Source organism: Amblyomma americanum, chromosome 2 (assembly GCF_052857255.1).
Source record: "Amblyomma americanum isolate KBUSLIRL-KWMA chromosome 2, ASM5285725v1, whole genome shotgun sequence".
NCBI classification, from domain to species: Eukaryota; Metazoa; Arthropoda; class Arachnida; order Ixodida; family Ixodidae; genus Amblyomma; species Amblyomma americanum.
The window spans coordinates 176,218,952-176,225,406 of NC_135498.1; positions in this window are offsets into that span (position 1 = coordinate 176,218,952).

Genomic DNA, 6,455 nt, shown 5'->3' on the forward strand with positions numbered 1-6,455 from the left:
AGTTCCCAAGTGCACCTACAGGACACTGTTCAGCAACAAACCCCACTCAGTCATACCCTAGCTTCTCCGCTTCGAGGATATTTGCCGAAACTTGGAAATACTAAATTCCCTTCCTGATGTCGCCTCTGGGCACGACCCACTGCCCCAATGATACTGTCTTCCTGCTGTGTGTGATTTTACATTAATACACTTTCGCAAAAAACAAACACCACACGAACACATAATACAAGAATACCGGGCACTACTAGAAAAATATGCGAACAACATAGAATTTTACATTGATGGCTCAAAAACAGCACAATATGTTGGAATCGCGGTTGTACAACGACACTCGCAAAAACAGTAAGTCTTCCTCACTGCGCATCCATTTTTACTGTCGAATGTTATGCAGTCTCTATAGCTGTAGAGAGAATAATAAAAAACAGCATTAAGAACAGCATAATCTACACGGATTCACTTAGCATGCTCACGGCATTGAACTGCAGGAATGTAATCCAACCATTAATAGGTAGCATAATACACAACGTAGAAAAAAATCAAAACACGCGGGCATGCTATAAAAATTTGCTGGGTGCCTAGCCATGTCGGAATAGATAGAAATGAAAGAGCCGACCTGTGTGCTGCAGAATCCTGCAGTCATGAAATAAATGAGAGAGCATCCCTCATAAAGGCTGCATGAAATTAACTTATAATAATTTGAAGGCTAAATGGTAGACAACTTGGGACAATGAAAACAGCAATAAGCTGCATTTTGTAAAGTCTGTCCTCAGGGTATGGAAGACCTGTACACACCAGGAACGGTTTAAAGAAGTAATTTTATGTCCTCTCCGCATAGGACGCAAACACCTGACACATAACTTCCTACTAACGAATCAAGAAAGCCTCTTTGTGAAAGATGTGGACACGAGCTCACAATAAATCATATCTTACTGACATGCTCAAAACTCGAAAAACTAAGAAAAAAGTATTTTACTCACTTTTATATTGAACAAATTCATTTTCATCCATTTCTACTCTTAGGAGATCAAGCGATTTTTGAGATACCTTGTGTTTTTAGATTCTCAAGAGAAGCTGGTTTTCTTGATAAACTGTAAACTATAGACCGGCCCCTCACTTGTCTTTTATACACCTCAGGCACTTTTTCATTCCTGAAAAAAGGGCTGAGCTGTAGATTTCGTTGTTGGGGAGCCTCGTTATCCTTGCCCCGGCAAGGATGGCCACTGAACTTACCTCACCTTTTTTAAATGTTTTACCATTAGCTATTTTCAAAAAATTCCCCTTCACTCACATAGGTAGTATAAAATTTTTTTAATGCCCGTTACACCACCGTTGTTTTGCGCAATTTTTATAAAATCCAGTTAAAAAATTCTATGCCTTGCGTTTGGCGCATGCTAGCCTCAGTTGCTTATGCGCCACTAAACCCAACACAACACAGACAAGTTTCAGATACGTGAAAGTAATGAATGCAGTTTTAGCATCCTGTCAATATTGCAACTAATTCGTCTGAAGTATACGTCACTTAAAGAATGTTCGGACACGTTTCGAGCACGTGAAAAAAATATGTATGCGGTTTTAGCATCTTGTCGATGTATTAAATGTGTACTTTCGTAAATATGAAATTAATTCATTAGAAGTATACGTCACTTAAAGCATAATTTGAGCACGTTTCAAACACGTGAAAAACTATTTATGAAGTTTACCATCTTGTCAATGTATTAAAATTGTACTTTCGTAAACATGAAATTAATTGTCTCAACTAAACTTCAATTTTAACAAACGGGTAGTCCTTTTAAACATATTTGAAGCACACTTTTGTCTGCCATAGAACAATCTAGTGCTCGACATCGCGTTTCGGGAACGGCCTTTGCATGTTGGAAATGTATTGAAAGTGTACTTTCGCAAAAACGACACTAATTTGTCCAAAGTACTCTTCAATTCTAACGAATGAGCTGTCCGCGTAAACCTATTTGCAGCACACTTTAAGCTGCGGTTAAACAGGGCTCGAAATCGCGTTTCGGAAAATGACATGTTTGCAATGCATATAAAGTGTACTTTCGTAAATACGAAATTCGTGCGTGCGTAGTATACTTCAATTCTAACAACTGGGTAGTCCGCGTCAGCATCTTTGCAGCACACTTCAAGCTGCCATGGAACAACCTAGTGCTCGAAATCACGTTTCCGAGAGCAGTGAAAACTCTCCCTTTTCTGTCGTCTATTCGTTTATGTTAACTTCTAGCAGAAAAGCAATCACCACTTATTTAAATTACGTGTGGACAGCGTAATAGCATTATACCGGCAATGGCGCCATGCGCGCCTCAGGCCCGAACATGCTAGCGAAAAGGACCCCGACTGGCAAGGCCGACCGGCTCCCATAGGCTACCATGTATTTGTTGGTTGACAGTTAGACACCTAAGCGATGCTGGTCGCAAGTTACGACTAGCAATTCGTCGGTTCTAGACAGACCGCAGATTCGAACGCAGCCACTCCGACGCTTGTGCGACCATTTTGGGGCCCACAGTCTTTTCCAAAAAGCGCCTCACCGGGCAAGATGTGTCTCCCCTCGAGGGGTATAGATAAGACAAGCCAAGTATCACGCTTGTCGGACCAGTTCCTGTTTGCTGACGTCACTTTCCGTCAGCGTTTCCTGCATGACGGCATCCTTCCCGTCAGCGAAGACGCACTGATTAAATTTTATGGCCATGCAGTAAAGAAAAAGTAACGAGTGGTACTTTTTTTCGGTAACGGTAAGGCGTTATATATTTTTTGTAGCTAATGTAGGGCAGTAACGCGTTTCATTTTTTAGCGGAAAGAGTAACCTATTTAGTAATTTTTCGGTAATGCCTACAACACTGGATGTAGTGTAATGGAACGGCGACGACATCAATGTCCGTGGCCTGCGAGGCGACCGCGTCTACGTGAACAGGGAGACGAGAGCACCCACAAAGGTACGCTACCGGCTCCGAGGCACGAGAGCCGATAAATCCTATACGACGACTGCAGAGGCGGGCTGCAACATCGACGATGACCGCTACGGTAAGAGCGCGGGAAGCTAGTCTCAAGCGGTTGAAGAGGCGTTGAAGTACGCAACGAGAAACGGACATGAAGCGACAGAAGCGTGCGGCCAACGTCAGGTTGCGGAAACGTGAAGCGGAAGCAATGCGGCAGAGGCGCGAACAGGAGGCTCAGGTAGGTGGTGGTGGTGAAAAGTTTAATGGACTCAGGGGAGTTTAAGACACGCAGGTCCTTGGGCCTCCTCACTGCCCCACTGCAATGATACGTTAAACGTTCCCCTCGCGGGGATATACAGCTTTCTGATTCAAACTCGAAACCAGTCTTAAGTGTCAGTGGCGAATTTTTCTGCCCGCCGTTTTATCGTTGATAAGCATGTGATCGATTCTTCTGCAATACAGGCAATGCCGCGAAGGCTCTTAACCTTTGTTCTTGCTCAGAGACGCCGGTGCGCGGCTTTAACATTTTCTGCCGCGAGAACTGGCTTGTTTTATCTAGAATGACTGCAGCCACGTGTCAAAGACTTTCATTGCTGGAGATTGCGCAGTTACCTTTCAGGCTCAATCGGAGCGGAAATCCCGTCTTTCGTGGTCCGCCCAACACATCTCGTGCTATCTCTGCCGCCTGCTTGTTCAGGCATCTGTGGCCGAAAGTCAGCCCTATCCTTTTAAGAACTACTTCAGCAAACGCAAACTAGACTGACAAATCCTAGGCATTTTGTCCTCCTCGCGCTATGGGCGCAATAAGGGTACTCGACGTCTCCGCAGCGGCTCGAGCAAGAGTCGAACTAGCAAACTATTGGACAACATTGATTCGTCCCGATTGGTCCCTATGCGGCGGCAGGCGCGCACGCAGCTGCAGGTTAACTGGCGCCATCTGGCGCCATGAAAGCAATCTGCGCATGCGCACTGGCGACGCGCGGACTCACGGTACTCGGGTAATGGTATACAGCACGTTACGCGTTATGGTAAAAGCGTCTAACATCTGCGTGGATGGCCATTGTTTCTCATATGGGTAAATAACATAAACCGCTTGTTTCATCCTGACATGCGAAAGAAAGCACACCTTTGCTATCATGGATGCTTCCCCGAACAAAATGGAGCAATGTTTATTTTCCCGTGAGGTGCGGAGAAAGGACGCAGTCGTTGGTTGGTTCAGGCGTCAGTGACGCTCCCGCAAGAAATAATAAGGCTACCTAAGAGCGCAAATGCGAAAGCCTTTCCCTCTCCTCATTCCACCTTAATTTTTCATCTGCTTTTCGTGTAATTTTTTCCTGGTATTTATGTACATGTTTATACATGTATACACTTATAAACTTTATACATGTATGTGTATACATGTATGTATGTACATACATGCATGTATAAACATGTATGTATATGCAAGTATGTATAAACTTTCTAACATGTATGTATAGACTTTATACATGTTTGAAATATTTTGAAGGGCCATCTTTATATTTTGCCTGTCTCGGTACTCGATTTCGCTTTGCTATTAGTCTCCTAAGGCACATATCAAGGCAGAGGGATTAGCGAATCGCGAATTGCCAGGCTTTCGCCGATCAGCTTTTACCGTTAACTCTTCTCAGTCCACGGTCCTGAATACATAATTTTAACGCGCGGTGAATAGTACTGAGTAGATATTGTCGCCCTGGACTGACGTCCTTTCCGACTTGGATATTATCACTTTCCTTGCGGATGGATATTGTAACTATAAGGCCGCTATAGTTGTATTTCTCAGCAGCTTTGCATATTTATCTTCTAAACACTGGAAAGGCAATGCCCACTGAACTGCTGTAAATTCATATAAGTGAAATGTTTTCTCCTACTACAAGCAGGATAATATCGGGGTTGCTTATATTCTGCGCATATCTTTAACTGGTTCAAGGTGTAAATATGAGCCACAGCCACTCGCCGTTAGGAAGCCCAGCCACCTTCGTTGGTCAACAAAAGTCTAAGCTCCCTCAAACTTTTCAACGATTACCTTAGGAAGCACCTTGTATGGTCATGGTATGTTAGCTGATGCAAGCTGTGCTACTTTGGTATCGAGAAATTTTTTTGCTCAGCTTATCCCGCTGTCTGTGGTGTCGGTAATCCATCTTGAACTGTATTACCTGTAAAGTATTTTCAGCACTGAGCGCCAATTTCACGGACCTTAATGCACGGGAGGCGTTGCAGTGAATCTTTTAACCAAAAAAAAAACTGATGATGATGACTGCCAGCGCCAAAACCCAGAGCATTATTACGGACGGAATGGTGTTCGTACCGTCGTCTTAGTCGGAATTGTTTTACGATTCGGCATGGTTTACTCCTTCAGTTGAGTAGAACCACAACCCGGTGAAAAAATAACTTGATTTACATGTGGAATTAGTACAAAATATACCTATAATTAAACGTTCGGATAATCATGGGACACCATCGGCAGCTCGTCGAAAGCTGCTCGCGCCAGTCACGCCGGACTTGTATGAGAAGTTATCGCTGGAAATTTTTACGAAAATTTCAATTCATGTGCCGCGTGCATCTTTATTTCCTTTGTCTGCAGTTTGTCCAGTGCTTTTGCTGGGCTGAAATTCAGGCAACAAATACGCATCTTTTTTCTTATCGCATTCCTATCGTGGCAAGATCAGACTGATTTCTGAAGCATGAAGAGTGAATGAGGTGCATTTCTTCACTGTAATTTCTAGAATCGCCCAACTGCCAGCCTCAGCGGAATAACACTCCAAACAGCCGAATACAGAGACTAATCCATTGAATTTGCCATGCTTAAAGAAACGAAGTTTCGAGCCATTTTTGTTCAATGAACACAAGCCACGCAGAGTAGACGGCATCTCGCGTCTTGACCTCGGCAGCAAAATTTGCAATTAAAGAAATTTTATTTTCATTCATGGCGAACCACCTAGCTTCGCTACATGCATTGTAGACGTTCAGGTTCAAGGAATTCCAAGAATACAGATTTGAAGGAAGGAATGCATGCTTCGCATGATAAGCTAAGGATTATTTCACTCACGTAGCGGTTGATGATTTTCGCTATAGGTTTATGGCTCCTTAATTCAACTGGTATTAAGCAGCAATCCACATGCTAAAGAACTGAAAGTTAATGCGAGGATGTCAGAGGCAGACACAATGTCAACGCGACAGCGTTAAGGAGCTCGTGCCGCAGAAAAGCTGGTGTCGTCGGCGTCGGCCGTGAGAGAAAAATCCCTCCTCCTCCTACTCGCAATGTACGCCACTGCCCCAACAGATAGCGCGCGACGGCAGCGCACAGAAAGGAAGGGACGCCTGTCACATATTTCGGTCAACTAGAAACGCGCCGCAAGGGAAGGAAAATGAAATGAAAATTGGTTTTGAGCAAAAGAAGTGGGCCCTGTATCATGTCTCTGTGGGCGCCCGAGCCTCGCCGTAAGAAAATAATAATGAAATGAAAATTGATTTTTAAGGAAAGGAAGT